The sequence below is a fragment of the Cydia strobilella genome, chromosome Z (genome assembly GCF_947568885.1).
Source record: "Cydia strobilella chromosome Z, ilCydStro3.1, whole genome shotgun sequence".
In the NCBI taxonomy this organism is placed as follows: Eukaryota; Metazoa; Arthropoda; class Insecta; order Lepidoptera; family Tortricidae; genus Cydia; species Cydia strobilella.
This window is the reverse complement of record NC_086068.1, coordinates 20,150,845-20,170,820: the sequence shown is the minus strand read 5'-3', so window position 1 is coordinate 20,170,820 and position 19,976 is coordinate 20,150,845. Positions and strand designations below refer to the sequence as shown.

At 39.0% G+C, this 19,976-nt stretch overlaps 1 protein-coding gene and 1 long non-coding RNA gene across 2 annotated transcripts in view; one reads left to right on the top strand and one right to left on the bottom strand.

Moving 5' to 3' along the window:
• The window catches only part of LOC134754183 (uncharacterized), a 151,201-nt gene that overhangs the window by 49,392 nt on the left and 81,833 nt on the right, over positions 1-19,976 (bottom strand). The gene's annotated exons all lie outside the window — the stretch shown is intronic.
• Positions 1-19,976, top strand: part of LOC134754514 (uncharacterized) — a 50,513-nt gene that overhangs the window by 1,632 nt on the left and 28,905 nt on the right. The window lies entirely within an intron of this gene.

The following is a 19,976-nucleotide window of genomic DNA, read 5'->3' as shown; positions in this document are numbered from 1 at the left end:
TTGAATAGCAAATGATCATCATCCTGTCCAGATGGGCAGGACAGGCAATATTTTAATGAGTACATTTACTTGGGCCAGTTAGCATCCTTCGGAAAAAGGCAATTCGCGGAAATCGATAGACGTATCGAAAACGCCTGAAGGGTGACCTTCCCTTGTGTCTGAAGCGCAAACTCATCTACATTGTATCCTGCCTATTCTCATTCCTAACCTAATATGGCGCTTAAACATGGTCGTTAACTGAGGCTTTAAAGTCCAAACTCAAGGTTTGTCAGCGAGCGATGGAGCGCAACTGCGCAATATACTAGGTGTTCGCAGAACTGATAGAATTATGCACTGTTGCCAAAAAAATAGAATATTTAAGCCTTATTTGTCAAACCGCCTCATATCTAGTTTTGGAAAATCGACCAATATAGTGAACGATCAAAAATATGGACAATCAATCATAAATAAGAACCTTAGGTACTCTATACGTACTCTGTATGACCCATTAATAGTCTGCATCATCTCAAATGATTTTTACGCCTAAGACGGTAATCTGTTAACCAAAAGCCATTGTTGCCAGCGCATCCTTTTATGCGAGTCATTGAGTCTAGTCTAAACGCGTGCTACGGCGCGTGCCATTGTTAAACACAATGGCCGACCACTCCCATAAAAAGAACAATGGCTTTCGTTTAACAGATTACCGTCTTAGGCGTAAAAATCATTTGAGAAGATGCAGACTATACATAGTCATCTATAAGAATTAGAACTCCGGTGATAATTCATATTGACGAAGTTTTTTTAGATATAACTTCTACGGTGTATTAGGTATATGTGCTAATGTAAATGTAATATGCGTATCGTTGTACCTCTACCTCTCTCTTGACACTGGTGTGTCCTATAGTGCTTAAATCAGTCATTAAAACAATTAACATGAAATTTTACGACCTTCTGAGGACCTACCGCGATAAACGAAATTCGCAAATTACTGGGACCTTTCTCTTTTACTCCAATGAAGGCGTAATTAAAAGTGGCAGAGATAGATGCCCGCAATTTATGAACTTCTATTTTTGCGGTTATAGCACTGGTATTGGTAACGTCACTGTTAAAGTAGATATGCCTACCTCTAGATTAGAATCCAGCTAAAGGCATATTTATTAAAGTAGGTACTGTCCGCGCGCGAATTCCGTGCACGGCTGAGGAATGTTAGGAAGGTTGGGCATCATGACAGAGTAGCGTCAATTTGTACGTACGGGCGCGGCGCACACCCTCCCACTTCCTCGACCTCCGAATGCACGGAATTGGCGCGCGGACTGTATGTGTCCCGCCCGCTCAAGGGCTACGACCGGGGACTTTTGATATGTTCACCTCCTAACAAAGTTACGAAGTCAAAAATTGAGTTCCAAGCATTTCCCTCTATAACTTTTTTTGAGCATTCATTTCCTGACCTAAATTAAATACAAAATTTCGTCCATTGTTGGTTAATTAATCAATCAATCAATATTTTATTTGTCATAATACGGTTAACATGGGCTCTTGATCTAATTAATAGTACATGCGTATTCAACCTACATGCCGGTGTACAAACATTGCATTATTCTACTTATATAATAATACGTTAATAAATTAATAATATTAATGTGTTAACATATTATTGTATTCATTTAATTCCTATATTATTTACATATTTGCATTTACATTATTAATACATTAATAACCATAATTACAATACAAACAAACAAAAGAAAAATATGAGACATTCAATAATATACAAATTAACTTAAATAAGTAATAGTCAAGTAATAATCCTAATGAAATAATTTAAAATACAATTATTAAAATAAGATAAAAATTACATTATAAATTATAGGTACAAATTAAAATTCTAAATTCCACTCGGTCGTCAATATTCGCCAACATAATTATAACATAATATTATTATCTAAGTGTTCATTTGTGCTATAATAGTACATTACTACAGAGGCTGGGAAGTAAGGGGTTGCCGGCCGAATGCATATATACGGCCGAACGTAATGAGGCCGAATAGTTATGAGGCCGACAACCCCTTTCCACGCCGATGTATGTATAGTGCTTTTCTCAAACATGCAATGAAATAAATAAAGAAATCTCCACGAAATTAAAGTTTTATTTCTAAAGAAACTAAAAGTAAACGAGGCACAAAATATAACTACCACCTATACGTATCTTTATCACACGTGTCGTATATTTTACACATGTAGTTTATCAATTTATTACACAAATTTTCAAAATATATTTATGTATCTTTGATTTTTTCGCCTTGCATCAGTCTGACTGTAGTTTTAGCCACATACATAGTTTTTTATGTTGATATTATGCTTCACATACATCGTTGCCTGAACATGAAATATAAATTAACAGGTATTCATTTTATTTTCGAAACTCATATTAAATAACACAATCAACAACGCACAATAAATCCAATAAAATAGAATTAAATTATATTTAAATGAAATATTTTAATCTGTATTTGTAATTATAGTTTGACAAGGGACTGTATTATTTCAAACATAGACAGAGAGAATCATACTATCTTTATTTTACACTACATAGTACTAGCACCCGAAAGGAAAGGATGAGTATAGTTTTTTTTGTTCTTATTTACTGTCAATTTGGTTGACCAACTATAAATTTGCAATTCAATATTATTTGAATTTGTTAATAATGTTTGATTTATGATTTTTTTGGAAATTCTATACAAATAAAACTGCAAAATATATCAAATATCGTTTATTGTTTTTTTTTTTATAGTCGTATTGGCAGAATGTCATTCCGAACCAAAAAGCAAATATTGGTTATAGTTTTTTTTTATGGCTGAATGCCATGATGCTGTGTCACAAATATATGTGAAATGGAAATTAAAAAAAAAAAACACTTTTCTGCCTAGGCCTGCAACTTTGTATGAAATATCATTACAGACCTCTCGTCTAGCCGCGCCTGAGACGTGATACTCCGCAGCCTAATATAAAGAACGTAATATCAATACTACATAGAATGTTTGAGAAAAAGCATTATTCCTGTAGCCATTCAACCAATTTGATTTCGAAACAGTGACGGTAGTCGATTGTACAGGACTAAACACACGTTAAAACTATTTTTGAAGTGAAAACTTCTTTAGCGGCGCTGTGCACTTTTGTGATGGGAAAAAAATGTTAAACTCGCAACAGAACTCGCGACAGGTCACGTGACCGACAGATTGAAAATTCGTAAGACGGGCACGTGACATGAACGAAATTATGGATGGGAGTTGAATGTTGATTTTTTCGAGAGAAACTTTTTAATGTTAAATAATTGTAATAGTTCTGAAGTGTTAAATTTTTAATGTAATATAAATTGTTATGTTTGTGTACGATAGCGCAATAAATGAATATATTATATTGAATATATTGTATTTTACCATATAAATGATAGTACTTTTATACTGATAATAAAGCAATTCGTGCAAAATTATTCCCTAACCATTCCAAAATATCAGAAATGCACAACGTTAATATACAAGTTTTCACTTCTGTCGGCACTCCCGGAGTGCAACCCGTTGTTTTCTTTATTATAAATTGTAGTGTGACAAGGAGGCTGATTTAATAGATCTGTATTGAGTCCTTGTATGCCTTGTGCTAGTTTCAGTGCGTCGAGTGAAACTATCAGGGTTTTCTTGGACATATACACACGCATATTAAGTAATATAAATGCTTTTTAATATTTCTCTTTTTTTTAATAGTTGATTATGAGACTATGAGACTAAAAGCAAATAACATAAAACGCACCAAGCATTAGGTGTAATTTTTAGTAATATGCTATCCCCGCTATTATGATATATCCCTCACGGGCTATGTCAGCTCTATAGTAGGTATCATTCCTCTTGAGACTCAAGGCCTAACATGTTGTTGTGAGTGGCCTCTTTCTAGGTTGCGGGCTTGATTAAGTATATTTTCAGGTGCCAATTAAACTGCTTATCTACGATAAATAATACTTACTAATCTACTTACTGCCTACTAGCCTAAGCGTAATACAATATGACTCCGGAATAGTTAAACCACGTGACGTGATAAGCTCGATAAGTGCGAAGTGCGGCGTGACTTGATAAATAAAATAGATCTGGGTTTCATACAAATTGTGTATCAATAAGATACAGAAGGATGCTTTGTCCATGAAGATAAGGGACGACCAATTGAGAAGATAAATATATTTTTTTTGTGGATTAATATTCAGGCTGTAACGAGGATAAATAATTAAATATTCTTAAATGATATTGTCTTCAGTTACCTCTATAGCTATTCATAAAATAAAACGAATATTCAAAACTCTCCAAATAATTAAAACATCATGTCAATCAAACATGGATTCAACATGTCTCAGCATGTTTTTTAATAGTAACCTGATGGAGGATTGAAAAGATCTAAAGAAGCATACTTTATACAGTGTTGCAACAAGATGTCACTTTTTTAGTACAGGTACTAAATGTGGCGCTAAGTGCGTACTATATGCGGGCTAGAAAAGGAAGTACGTTTAAGAAAGTGCGAGAATTATTGAAGTAAAACTTATTTAGGCGCGACTAAAGGGTAACTCAGATTTTTTTTCTGACGCAAGTAACGCTCAGTAGGACACACGCACAATAGGACACACGTCAAAGTTCCAACATAGCGATAAACGACATCGTCAAAGAAGTCTTACTTCAATCGCGCGTAAGAGAACACGAACACACTTTTTTTCCGTAGCTTATGGCAATATCAGTTAAATATTACACAAAAACTATAAATTTGAAGGCTCATAAAGCTACACATTACAATTACTTTTAGTAACATTACTATACTAAAATGACCGCACCATTTCACACTATGGTCTCACAGTTCTATGTCTTGCTTATTTCCTTATTACACGGACTATCTGGATTCTAAGCTGGTAGTAGAGAAACGCTGATTCCTGTTAAAGATTTGATGTTTTTCAGTCCCAATGGCTTCTTGCAACATTGTGGGAATATATCGCTCGTCCTTGGCGAGAACCAGAGGCTTATCAAATTTTATTGCGTCTTTGTATCTTTGTCCATGTTATGCTCCCAGCAGACTAAAGATTTTGGTTGGGGGTGCTTGACATCAGCTATGTGTCCCCGTACCCGAGTAGAGATGTTTTGCTTCGTCTGCCCCACATATGAAAGCTAGACTCAAATTAAGCTATATACTCTCCTGAATTTTGTAGATTACATTTTACAGGCCTCAGGAATTGTAACATCTTCTTCATCGATTTGAAATAGGTTTTAATTGTAGCACGTTTCAAGTCTCCGTCTATATTTTTTTGTTTTAAATTACCTATTATGCTTTTTTTGTTTTATCTGCACCTACTACTGTTTCTAATTAGCCTGATGATTGACTGGTAGAGAATGCCTTTAGGCATTAAGTTCGCCATTTGTACTTTCTTTGATAATCAATCAAAGAAAACTGTTATATAGAGATAGAAAAGAAACTGATACCAGATGGCATCAGGGTTATCTGGGTCTGGGTCATTATAAGAATAAGAACCTATATTATATAAATGTAAATCGGTACAGCGGGTACAGTACAAGTAAGTCTTTATAAATAAGTTTTCGGCAAAAATTTCATTTTTGGTACAAGTTTTTATCGCTGACTGTACTTTTTTCCACAGGCAACTAATACTCATCGAGACAATTCTAAAAACCCCAAAATAATTAGGTTGCATTGTTTTATCACAGAGTTCCTATGACCGCCTCCAGTCTTCATCATCAGATCAGCTCGATGGTACCATAGTATTGCATTGTCATCACCCGACTTACATGCGTGTGCAAATTTTCAGCTTCATCGGAAACCGGAAAGATGGATAAATTAGTTAACTTAGATTCCATTACATAGTTACATACAAGTCGACCTAATAAAAGCGTGTTAAAAAGTTTACCATTACAAGATGTATGCAAGCTATGGTTTAGACAGTTGAAAAAAAATAAACCGACCAAGTGCGTGTCTGTCGGGCCGCGCACGCATCTTATCTTATCTTATGGTTTTCGGGGGCCCTTGCGGATAACACTTCGACCCATAGGGATCTTTTGTGCAGTTACCCCCTAGTAAAGATCCGTCCGCTGCTCAAGAGCTTTTCCCACCATCTCCATATCCCGGATGATGGAGCTCATGGGTAGCGTTTTGAATTCCTTTGGTTCTAGAAGATAGCCGGTTCCAAAGTCCTTCATTCTTTGTCTGGCGAGGGCGTGGCATTCACACATAAGGTGTTCTACTGTCTCTTCCTTTTCGCCACACATACGACAATCGGTGTTGTCGGCGTGTCCCATCTTGGCCAGGATTCCCTTGACCCCGTAATGGCCAGTAAACACCCCCGTTATTATTTGGAGTTGTCGTTTGCTAAGTTTCCAAAGCTTTTGCTCCAACCAGTGTCTACCCCTTGTATAAAGAGCTTCGAGTGCTTTAGACCTGTCAGACTGTCCCATTCTTTCTGATGTTTGGTCTTAGTAAGGTCTTTGATAGCCGTTGTAATGGTTCCATGTGAGACTCCCACGAATGGTTCCGGACCTATAAGGTTGTAGTAGTAGTAGTAGTAAAACTTTTTATTGTACAAAAATAAACATAAAACACGAGAAAAACGCATCATTTGTACAAAGGCGAACTTGTGCAAATGATGAGGTTGTTTGCAGATCTGGCCCTGAAAAGTTCATCTGCATTTTCATTGCCTGTGAATCCCTCGTGCTCTGGGATCCATACCAGTTGCACTTTGTTTTGCCTTCCAAGCTTGTTCAGAGCTTGGATGCCATTGTATACCAGTCTAGAGTCCAGGGCTCTTAATAAAGATGTATTTTGGAAATAATCTGATTAATGGCACAACCGATAATGTTCAAACCAATTTTTGTGAAAAGTATTTTTTAAGCTTCATTTTCTTAATTTTATTCGAATTTTTTGTTCGCCTGGTTCTAATGCCTCCCTCTAACATTTGAACCAGGCGAACAAACAATTCGGTGTGGTTAAATTTGTACAAAATTTGTACAAAATACAATGGTTAAATTTTTTTGGACTTTCAAAATGATTATTTTTCTGAAAATGAGTATTCACTTAATCAAAAAACTTTTTTCAAAGTTTAAAGTTGTTTTAAAAAACCTAACGAATGATATGCCAAACGTTGATTTTTACTGTATTTTTTTTTAACTTAGTTACACGAAATTGGAGTGCCTCTCTTAAAAATACTTACGTTTTTTTTAACTTCTAAACTAGAGGCCTACAAAATATACCTATGTACCAAATTTCATTAAAATATAGTTTATATGTGACGTTTTCACCCAAAAGGTACCACATTGTCGCTTGTCGATAAGGTTGATTTCTAATTGAAGCTATATGGAAATAGTGCCTTACTGACAAGCGACAATAAGTACCCTTTTGGTTGAAAATGGCACATATAGTTTTTGAGTAAAATAGCTGTGATTTACGGACAGGCAGACGGATGGACAGACGGACATGACGAAACTATAAGAATTCCGTTTTTGCCATTTTGCCTAAGGACCCTAAAACGATTGGTTTTTTTTTTCAAACTTAGAACATTACTGCTTTACACTGCTAAATGCTGTCCAATTACACTATTACACTAGGGACAGGCTACATTTCCACATTAATGTGCTCTTTTTGAAAATTGAAACGTAATGGTACTAATGGTTCAACGTCTGCATCACATTCGAGATCTTAATTAGCTACATTCATGAATTTTTTGGAAGATGTCAATCGATTCTACTTCTCGTGAGATTCAAAGAGTGTGAGAAGTGAGTTTCTTATAAACCTGCTATCTAATGTGCACCAGAAACTTCCGAATTGCGAAAATAAATGTGGCGCAAAACAAAATTAATTTGATCCTTTATCCATTATAACGCCCAGCTTATAAACAAGCCTCGAGAGCATAACAGGTGTAAACATCTACGAGTAACACGCAACAAGGCGTTTGACAAATAAATAGATCCAATACTTAAAAACTTAATCATTTCCCAACAGCTGAATTCATTCAATTTTATTTTATTTTAAGTGTTTTCGCAACCATTTCCGTATGAAATATTCTTACTTCACGAAGTAGACCTTGGTGGTGTTGTCTGACACTTCTGACAGCATTTCTTTTGGATAACAGCGTAATATTTTAAACGAATGGACTTCAAAGGAAATGCAGATTTTCACAAGTGTATACTCTGCTATATACTTATGTCAGACGTAAAGTAAATTAAAAGACGTCTAATTAAATACGAATTTATTAAATGTAACGTATGCGGAATGAATTGAAGCATAAAGTAAAAAAATAAATAAGCTGAAATTATACATATCTAACTGCCAATTTAAATTATATACGAGTATAGTATCTGTCAATGAATCCGGACATTGGGTTCTTTCTCTTAAAATTATGGTCAACCAAGAAAAACAACGTCGCGACACTGTATGTAATTTCTTCAGTACTAATTCGCTATGGCCGAAAGCGAAGATTATTTTTATATTTATTATTATTATATATTTTTGCGTCCTTTTTCATACAAAAAACTACCACTAGAACGCGTGGTGGGTGTGTAATGATCGGTATAATAGTAGTTTATGTGACTGCTACATAATGAAAGGCATTAAAACTCGAGGGTACACGGAGAGAAAAAAATAGTAGAAACAAGTAAAAGATATTAATCATTAGTAAAATTTTAGTGAATCCCAGGACAAGGAGATTATACTAACAGTTATAAACCAGTTTTACTAATAGTATTTACTAACACCAAATAAAATTGTTCTTTTTGGAAAAACAATACTGTTTACTAAAAACAAGCAAACTTTTATTTGAATTCAATAATAGATTTGACAATAGAAGAGAGAGATGTATGGAAGAAAAAGACATGCTGCGCCGACCCCAAGTGAATGGGACAAGGGCAAGCGAATGATGAATAGATTTGACAATAAAAGCTTTATGTCCAGATTTCATTCCGCATACTTTATAACTTTTCTATTCGTTCGAATAAATACGTATATCTAATATAGTCGAAGTAAGTAATGTAAGGAACCTTACCTTCATACTTCGAATTGAAAGGACTTGGTTTGCTACAAATTATTTTCGTAAAAAATCGTTTTAGCAAACTACCTATAAGTATAGGTAGATATGTAGCTTATATTTTATTTACGGACTGTGAAGGATTTATCCAGTAAAATATTTAATTACGTACCTTCTCTCAAAATAGTATCGTAGATATCATACGTCGCGCCACAATCTTCTAATACTGGTTTATTAAGGATTCGGTGTAAATGGTCGGCATCGAGGGATTTGGAGCGGGAGCGAAACTGATCAGGGTCGACTGCCGAGGCGTCCTTCGTGCCAGAGGCCGGCACCGCGCAAGAGCCCCGCCGACCCTCACCCGACTCATGCCGCCAGTGCCCAACCTTTTTTCCAAACGTCCGGATTAGCTCTTGTATAGAGTGGTGCTTGTGTCGATTGCCACTGGCACTAGAGCCCGACCCTCGTCGTTCGTGATGGTGCTCATTAGAAACACTGCCACTTTCACTCAGCTTTTGCGCAAAGCTTTTATTGTCAAATCTATTTTTATAAGCGTGGATCAGTTTCGTGTTACTGATTTCTCCGTAACGCTCACATTTGCTGTATACGTTTTCCTGTATGTCGTCCATGACATCGTTATAGAGCGGCGAAACATAATGCCGGTAGTCTTGACGAGGCCATTGAGAAGCGTTCACACCGATTTGACACCTGTCCCCGTCGCTCCGCTGCCTCGAGTATTCGCCGTGGTGAGTGTGGTAATGGTTGTGCGAGTCAACTCGACCTGAAGTGCGAGATTCCATGACTTCACGAAAGTAACTAGCGAAATTAGGGTATCTGTCTCGAGGACTAGACGCGAACTCGAAAGGTGCTCCCGATGGTCCCCGCAGACTCCGTTGAGCGAAGGAGCCCCTTGTGTTGATTGGGATGGATCTAGGGTGGTTGTCATTTTGTATATTAGAGCGAGAGTCTTGAGAGCTTAAACTCGAATACCAGCTTTCTGTGCTATTTTCTTTGTCTAGAGGAGGAGTAGACTCCCGAGACTGATGTTTGTGCAGAAAATTTGTAATTCCATGCATTGTAACTTCAATGTACATTCAGTCTATATGGGTATGTCGTACCAGATACACCCATACATCTTTAGTAGTTTCTATGGATAAGTTTACATGTAACGATTAAAACCAATCGTGCGATACTAACGATTCCAACGGAGGACAAAATCGCAAGATCGCTGGTCCACAGTATTGAATTATAAATATCCTTGGCACATCTAATTAAGGTGTTGCTCTACAACCAGATAGCTAATTAACCATCAAGCAGATACGATCGACTTTAGTCGGCGAATGATAGGTCGAAATTAATCAAAAAAATCGCTTACAATGACACCGGCCTAAATAAGTTGTGTGTCACAAATTGATCAGAATCTAACGGGGCTGTCGCAAGTTTAAAAATGCGAGAACATTGACCCCCTCGATATCGTTACTGAACTATGTCGTCACCGTCAGGCGCAGTAGGTATTGGAACTTCGGCTTCAAGGTCGCGATGTCGGATGCTTGATTGTATACGCTTGGCTTTTATTGAGTCGTACTGGGTACCTACAGTCACCTTCAAAAATACTAAATAGTAAAAAAAAAAAAATAGGGTTTAGGGTAACAAACACCAGTAACAAACGATCTTGGCTCTATCAGACTACTTAAATGATAATATTTAGGTATGGTTCACAATATCAATAAAGCATCAAGCAATTTTTAATTTACTTTACCTTCGTTAAAGGTTGCAGATTCGAGTAAATGAGATGAATATTATAAAATATAATATTTAAATATATTAACACATATTAAAGTGACAATTGAATCTTTTTTATAGAAACCATAGCTCCAGCTCCAGCTCCAGCAAAAGCAGCAGTGGCACACAATGGATTCTTAATAAATAGAGTGTCATTGATATTACTGTGAAAAATAGGCAGGCATGTTAATTTATTTTAGTAATATATGTAGTGGAGTCTATTAAGAAAGGCCGATCGCGGGGCGCGGGTTACGTAACGTTTAAACCGTCCGAAGGCCACGCCTAACCCGTAGCCCTTCTCCCAGCTGGTTCAGTTTCGAGATTCAAGGTCAGCTATTATTTGGGGTGCGTAATGTGTGCGGGAAGTGCGACGGAAGAGGGTCGACGTTTGTGTGAGCCGCATGCGCACGTGGGGTCACCTTGAATTCTCGAGATGTACTTAGCTCCCCCGATCAACGTGATCATCATTACAATTTTATGAAGAAACCAAGCATAAATAACATTCGTAATATTAAAACTGCGTTTCGGCAATGGTTGTTTCGCCGACCTTTATACATTATACTTAGTGACATTTATTTAACTAACAGTGAACGCTATTTCTATTAATTTTCATCCAAAGATAGCATTGATTTGTAATGGGTCCAGCAGTAATGGTAGATCTAATCTGAAATTTCATCTGACAATTTAATTCGCGAGACCCTAAGAAAGTTTATCAATCACGTTACTGAAGTTTTCAAGAGAATGCTATCAAATTACCTATTAACAAACGCTGCTTCACTGTACTACTTTAATAATTACAATAAATATTAACTAAGTTCAGAAGTAAACTGAAACCTAACCTCAATTTAAGTAAGTTTAACAACTGTGAATTAAAAGTAATTGAATTAAAATTTTCATATTAACATGTCCAGACATGTACGAGCGAAATGCACGATATCAGAATGATATAATGTAGATGTCATTCTGATATCAGTGTACGTTCGAATTGGCCTAACCTAACCTGTCAGTAACTTGCCTCAATAAACTTGAATCCATATTCAGGTTTTTTTTAGGGGGGGGGGGGGGGTGTAAGGGCCACCCCATACTAGCGTCTCCCGAGCTGCTGCTCGACGCAACAGCGACGCCATTTTATTTTTTCCATAGCGCTGACTAGACGCACGCTCGGGAGACGCTAAGTGTGGAGTGGAATTAAGAGTTTCGTCTTCTAGTGTGGCTACCACCAGTTTTGCACTTACATAAACGCTAGCGTGAACGTAACTTACTTTCTATGCAAGTGTGTAAGTAAATTACGCAGACGGTGGCGTCATATATGCCAGTGTTGAGTTGTTGACACTGGCAATGACTCATGGTACGGGTATAGCTAAGAGTAAAGTAACTATATTAGGAAAAGAGAGCCCTCTTGAAGCATTTTATAGAAACTCATTTCAAAGCGCCATCTCTAATTTGCATCCGATCTAACTATGTATGTGTGCGTGTCACATCTACACATGCACCAGTTACACATGTACCTTCGAGCTACAAAATATTAGGTCGCTTTACAAGTCAATATTTTGTTTGATTTCTTGTAACTTACTTACTAATAAGGTACAGGGGGCAAAATGGCCTGGTAAGTTATAAAGTGCAACTTTGACCACCGAAAACTACTATTAACAGTACGTTTACTGGTTTGTTTTATTTTCTCAGGCTCACATTCAAAAATGTTACCTGTATACTTTAAAATGAGCATTTTATATAAAAAGGCAAAAATTGTTGTAACTACCCCGCCGAGGGGCAATTACAACTATTGACAATAAGTTTCGTTACAGTGAACTTGTACAGCTAAACCTGAGCTCCTGTGGCTAGTCAGGGCGTAAGGGATCTATATTGAACCCGTTTATTTATGTAGCTACGTTTATTTTTCCAAAAAAAGACTTAATAGACTTAAGCAGGGTAATTTCAACTGGTCTCCATAGTAAGTAGTGATGGGACTCGTGTCTATTAGAATCAATCGATAATGTGTCTAGTACTGTATGGCACAAAAATGTAATATTTATAAATTTATTACTTAAGCCAACCCTGTCAGCCTCGGCCACCGGTGGACTTGGTCACTTTTTCTTTAGTGTCTAGTAGTAGTAGTAATAATTTGATTTGTTCCCTAGTTGGGTTGATTACATAAGCTTACATTTGGTAGGTACTTTCTTTCGTGTTTCTTCCTAAACAAAAATCAAAAAATCAACATTTATTTGTATTTTAATTCCATTCCGTAGCCACCTGGACGGGAAGGCTCATCTGGCATCCAAAAAACTCGGTATGCTCAATAAAGCACGGCGATACTTTACTCCGGGGCAAAGACTGCTGCTATATAAATCGCAAGTCAGACCCCATATGGAGTACTGCTGTCACCTTTGGGCAGGAGCACCTGGATGCCAGCTTGGGCCCTTCGACTCAGTCCAAAGGCGCGCTGTACGAATCGTCGACGATCCCAAACTCACAAGCGGTATTGAACCTTTAAGTCTAAGGAGAGACTTCGCCTCCTTATGCGTGTACAATGGGCTGTGCTCTGAAGTAGACATGTGCGCCGCGCCGCCGCGCCGCCGCCGCCGATGAATTTGACCGGCGTACAATCGGCGTGGCAAATATTCGTATTAATTCATATAGTACTAACAAAGATCTACATTTTTTGTTCAAACTATTTCAATTCTAACTATAATCAGTGAGTGAGTAAAATATACACCACTCTGCCTTCTATATAAGTAGTGTAGTGCAATCATAATAAATAAAATTTCACAACAAAATAAGGCTAAAAATAAAATTTACACTTAAAATACCCAGTGTACACATGTACTTTACATATTTACATTGTGTTTGTGGAGCGATAACACTTTATCGAAAAATTCATCGACGGTGGTAGCAATTGAATGTGACATTACTAGGGGCACCTCTGATGTCGGCAGGTAACGCGTTGAATAGTTTGACTCCTAACATATCGACGGATTTCCTGGCTTTAGCGGTAGTAAGGGCGGGGCCAAAAGCAGTTTTTCCCCCGCGCGTGCTTCTGCCTGACTGGTGCTCACGGGTTTTATACGAGCTGATATTATAGGTACTTCTAACATACTTACACGCTTCTAAAATGTAGACACTAGGTAATGTTAGGATTTTATGCATAATGAATTATGGAAGTGCTGAGTGGTCGTGAGGTTTCCCCGCGATTATTCGCTCGCTTTTGAAGCTTAAACACTCGCTCGCGATCAGCCGCTGTTCCCCAGCCCCAGAGGTCGACACCACAAATCAATATCGAGTGAAAATACTCGTAATTTGCTTTTTTCATATTTACTTCTGAAAGTGTCGGGGCCAGTCTCGATAGTGCAAAGGCCGCCGAAGATAACTTGTGAAGATAATGTCTATGTGAGCTGACCATGTTAGACCAAAATCGCTAATGAAGCCTAAGTATTTGGTTTGGTTTGGTCAACTTGGGGTATTGGCACAGAATAACTAATAGTACTACCGTACAGAAAATTCACTCCTTCACAAAAGTCAGATTTAGGTATAAAATTATACCTATACTCGCCGCCTGGGGGGGAAGTCAGGGTATGGTCTTGGTGGGAATCGCTGTATGTGAGAACAGCATTGCCTACAAAATGCCAAGAAACCGTTTGCTGTGTTAGTGGCGGAACACCGAATTTGAGCAAAACCCTGGCCAGTCCGAGTTACCCACGTCCCCGCCGTCCCTCCTGGGAACTGCTGCAACCGCGCAACCGCGCGGCCGCCACCTCGAAGTGCAGCTGAGCTGAGGGTGCAGGGCGAAAGGCGAATCTTCTGCGCCTCAAAACAGAACCAAACTCACTAGGGAGGAAACCCGAAACAAAACCGAGCACGCCCACAGGCTCTAAGGTGGCAGCCCCGCCAGTAGGCTAGGGTATAGTGGGCTGATGACTCGCTTACCTGAAACCCAAACTGATTACTGAAACTGAAATAGTGCAAAACCGGACCGATCATACTGCGACGACCTTAGGCATGAAAATACGGACACGAATTGCTTGTTGGAACGTGCGAACACTAAGCGAGGATAGTAGACTAGTCCAAGCAGAAGCAGAAAGATACAAACTGCAGATACTCGGCCTTAGTGAAGTGCGCAGAAATGGATTCGGGGAACTGAGAACGTCCAGGGGCCTTATACATTCCTTTACTCCGGAAAGGAAGATGAAGAGGGCGTGCGTGAAAACGGCGTGGGATTCCTCCTTTCTGACGCTGCGAAGAAGAGCCTGCTGGACTGGAAACCCATCTCAGAGCGAATCATCACAGCCCGGTTTAACAGCAAAGCCCGCAAGATAACGGTCGTGCAGTGCTACGCTGCAACACCTTGCGCATAATACTCGAACAGGCATCAGAATGGCAGAGGGAAATGTACTTGACCTTTATGGATTTCGAAAAAGCCTTCGACACGCTGCGATGGAGCTGTATCTGGGACCGGATGCGTGAAATTGGAGTCCCCGAGAAGATCACGAACATGATTAAGGCCATCTACAAGAAGTATTCTTGTAGGGTGACTCACGACGGCCTCGTCTCGGAGGACATACCGGTCCATGCGGGTGTTCGTCATGGGTGGCTCCTTTCACCTCTCCTATTCCTTGTCGTCCTCGATGGCATCATGAATAACACCACCAACAACAAGCGCCGCGGCATAGAGTGGGGACTGTCCAACGTCTTGGAAGATTTGGACTATGCCGATGACCTATGCCTATTGAGCCACACGCGCGCCGACATGCAAGCCAAACTGGACGACCTACGGCGAGACGCTTTGGAGGTGGGACTAAATATTAACATCCGGAAAACCCAGGAAATGAGGTGCGGAGCGACGAGCTCGTTGCCGTTGCTCATCGGCACAGAGGGGGTGGAGAAGGTCCACAAGTTTACGTACCTCGGTAGTGTAGTGTCGGAAACAGGAGGGACCGAAGAGGACATCGCTTCGAGAATCGCCAAGGGGAAAGCAACCTTCGCACAGCTCCGTCCGGTATGGCAATCGCGGAAACTGACTAGGAGAGTTAAGCTCAAGATATTCCAGTCCAACGTGAGAACCGTATTGCTGTACGGATGTGAGACGTGGAAGGTCACTAACAACATCTCGCATCGGCTCCAAGTCTTCATCAACCGCTGTCTTCGCCGTATCCTCGGTGTATACTGGCCCGAGAGAATATCCAACGTAAATCTGTGGGAACGTTGCGGTGAGATTCCGATCGACCAGCAGATCAAACGCCGCAAGTGGAACTGTATCAGCCACACGCTCCGAAGGGACCCGAATCACATCCCGAGGCAAGCCCTAGACTGGAATCCCCAAGGAAAGCGGAAACGTGGTCGCCCTAAGCAATCCTGGCGGCGGACGATCATCGTAGAGGCGGCGACCATTGGCAAGACGTGGAGCGAAATGAAGCGCGAAGCTCAAGACCGAACGGGATGGCGGAGCACTGTGGATGCCCTCTGCCCCATCTAGGGGATATAGGACCATAAGTCAAGACTCGCCGCCTGTAAGCAAAATTGAAACTTATAACCGCGCACGAACCGTGAATCTCCTTTGCGCGCCGCAGTTTTATGACCGAGCTGTGAGTGTCGGCACGGGGTTGTCACTTGACAAGTTTTAGTACCTATTGTATTGGAGTGTTGTCAATACTTATTTTTAACTCTGTATGGGACTTTCGAAGTTGGAAATGAATCAAGTTGGTTTTCTCTACATTCAACAACATTCCGTTGGCACGGAACCACTTCGATATCTGGGTCATAACATGAGTCAGTTTCAGCGTAAGATTTTCAATACTACTATCGCTGACATGATGCAGGTGTCATCCGCGTAAGTTACGTATTGTATTCTGCATCGGAGCTAGCAGCCGTGATGTCGTTGATAAGCAACAAGAATAAGTAATTACCAATCGTGGATCCCTGGGGCACGGCACACTCGCATGTGGGATCCAGACTGGACTTAAGTTCAGAACGTGGATGCGCTGCACTCGGTTTTTTAACAACGACGCAAATAATTTGTGAAAGTCACCCCCCACTCCATAGCACTAGATTTTTTGTAGGAGGAGCTGGTGATCAATCATCTCGAAGGCGCGCAATGTTAAACAATATCAAACAAATGTTAGCTACATTCGAGGTTAGCTTCTTTTTAAATGCCTATTACGTCATTATTCTATATTGCGACGTTAATTTGGTAGTAGTAAAATCAAAGTGGGCATTATGAGCTAAAACCAGAAAAAAAATACACCTCACCGAGGTCACGCCGATCACGCCGCCGCCGCCGATCAAAAAACATCGGACGCCGCCGCCGATGATTTTACGATCGGCGCACACCTCTACTCTGAAGAATTGTTTGACATGATGCCAACGGCCGCTCTCTATCACCGCACCGCTCGCCATCGGCAGGGTGTTCATCCTCACACCCTAGCACCTAAATGGTCGCGTACTGTGCGGTTTAAGAGGAATTTCCTCCCACGTAAGCTTCGGCTGTGGAATGAGCTCCCTGCCAAAATTTTCCCGAGGGGCTACAGTATGGGGTTCTTCAAAAAAGGAGTGCACAGGTTTTTAAAGTGTTGCAGGCGTCCGTAGTCTACGGTAACTGCTTACCATCAGGCGGGCCGTATGCTTGATTGCCACCGACGTGGTATAAAAAAATACATTTAGGTGATCTCATTGAATACCGTGATAGTTATTTAAAAAAGATTAGAAATAACAAATGATCTTTCATTTTTCCGAATAAGCATATTAAAATGTTTCAAACGTCCACACACAGTGTTTCAATTAACACGTCTATGGGGTCATATGAACCACTCTTCCACATTCTCTTTAATTCCCTATCATTACGTACCTAACCATGGGCGATAGGCCTTTGAAACACATTTTATTAAAAAACTAAATAATTCACCTTCAATAATATAGGCACAATTCGGTGGATGAGAAGCGGCACAGGATCGGTCGGAGTGGCTAGCCTTGGGGGAGGCCTATGTCCAGCAGTGGACGTCTTTTGGCTGACATGATGATGATGATGATGAATATAGGCACATGCCCTTCTAAGTTCTAACTGTAAAAATTAATTAGTTGGTAGTTAAACATAAAGTGCTTCAATTGTCCCGTCTACCATACGACTACCATACTTTTATTAAACAAAACGCATCCATTTTTTTCAATCTGTCAAATATTTGAAAGGAACGCTAACCTTAAATAAAAAACCGGCCAAGTGCGAGTCGGACTCGCGCACGAAGGGTTCCGTACCATTACGCAAAAAAACGGCAAAAAATCACGGTTGTTGTATGGGAGCCCCACTTAAATATTTCTTTTATTATTTTTTTAGTATTTGTTGTTATAGCGGCAACAGAAAAACATCATCGTCATCATCAGACAGACAGACAGACGGACGGACAGCGGAGTCTTAACAAGCGGAGTCGCATAAACAAGCAATTTTGCAGAATAGTATGAAAAACACTTGTGTATAAAACTTTTTTCTTGTCAGTTTTTATTGCATGGTTTCTCAATATTCCCGTTATATTTAATGAATCGGTTTTCACCATCATTATCTAACAATGACTATTTAATGACTAGTTTTGACTCGAGCAGATGGTTTTCGACGAGGTTTGGGCCTGATTCTTGAAGATCGTGTTTGTTTTTAAATCGCTTAATGGTCCGATATATGAACCTTACATTAATATCTAAATGTTTTAGCTTCTTAAATATCTGGCACGGTCGGAATTTCTGCTTGTATACATTTACAAGTTTGGGAACAAATCAAATTATTTTATTAAATATTTTGATTTGTGTTTTTTTAAGTAGTCACACTACTATATATAAATTAAAAACTGTAATAGATGTCATATATTAAAGAAAAAGTGACGAAGCCCTCCAGTGGGTACTTTTGATGCTGACGGTACACGGCCCCACGCCAATTACCGTAAGTATACATAGGTACAAAACTTAAGAAGGGCCAATCATTTATGTAAGGGTGTATGTTAGTTTTCATAATTTGTATTGTATTTTGATTATAATTGTTGAATGTTGACATTTTATAATTATATTAAATGGCATGACAAATTATTGACAATCATAATATAAATTCATATAGGTTTCATAACGTAAGAATAATTTATACTATAATTTATCAATATGAAATAAATTAACTAATCTAACTAAACTAATTCGTACTTATTATACTCGTTATAGGGCCGGCGCCTCTTTGTCACAGGAAATTATTAGAAAAGGAACAAAAAGTTGGATTTTTGGCGTCTAGAATCGCCTTTTCATACAAACGTAGTCCTAATTTTCCTACCTGGATATTAACATTATTGAAAATATTTTGACACAATTTGTTGTATGTATATCAACCACAGCTAGATTTTTTAATTATTATATATTATTATAATAGTTAGGAGCATTTAAAAATTTGTATGAAATCTGTTTTTTCTACTCGTCGAGTATAATCTGTGTATTACAACTTCACATGCAACACTACAACCTTACTCTTTTCAACGTTGGATAGTCTATGGCACTTCCGACTCAAGCATAAGAATTTTATCTATGGATGGTATAGAAAGGATGCCAAGCTCTTATGGCAGAATTGTTGCAAAAGTGACCGCTTTCAGCTTTAAATAATAGTTCATAATCTCTCCGGTGGCGCTAGTTAGGCTCAGGGACATGAGTATAACATAAACCAACAAATAACCCGACCAAATTACGTAGGTTGTTTTTGGTAGTATTTCGGTGTATGGTGGCGCCGCCTAATTACTGTTTTTTTAAAGGACACTTTTCATACATAGAGATTTGGCTCCTTTATATAGTCTCCATGATTTTATCGATACGGTTTAGTCAATTATAAAAATTTTGAAAATGGAACTTTATACATTTCGATAAAAATTTCTTGTTTAAGGAGACTCGATTCAATGCAAATTAGCCTACTTATACACGCTGCTGCGTCGCATCTGCTTTGTGATTGGTTGTCCAACAAAAACATTTTATTTTATGTTGTAGTAGAAACAATTGCTTCATAAGTCAGAAACGCGCATGTGACACCCTTCATATAACAACATCCATACCCTTCGAAAACCGCTTAGCGTTGCTTGTTAGTCTCCATAGGCTACGGTGGCCGAAATCGAAAAAAACCGTCTTAAAATTGAATTTAGCGCGGAGCAGGTACCAGGGCCTCATGAGTT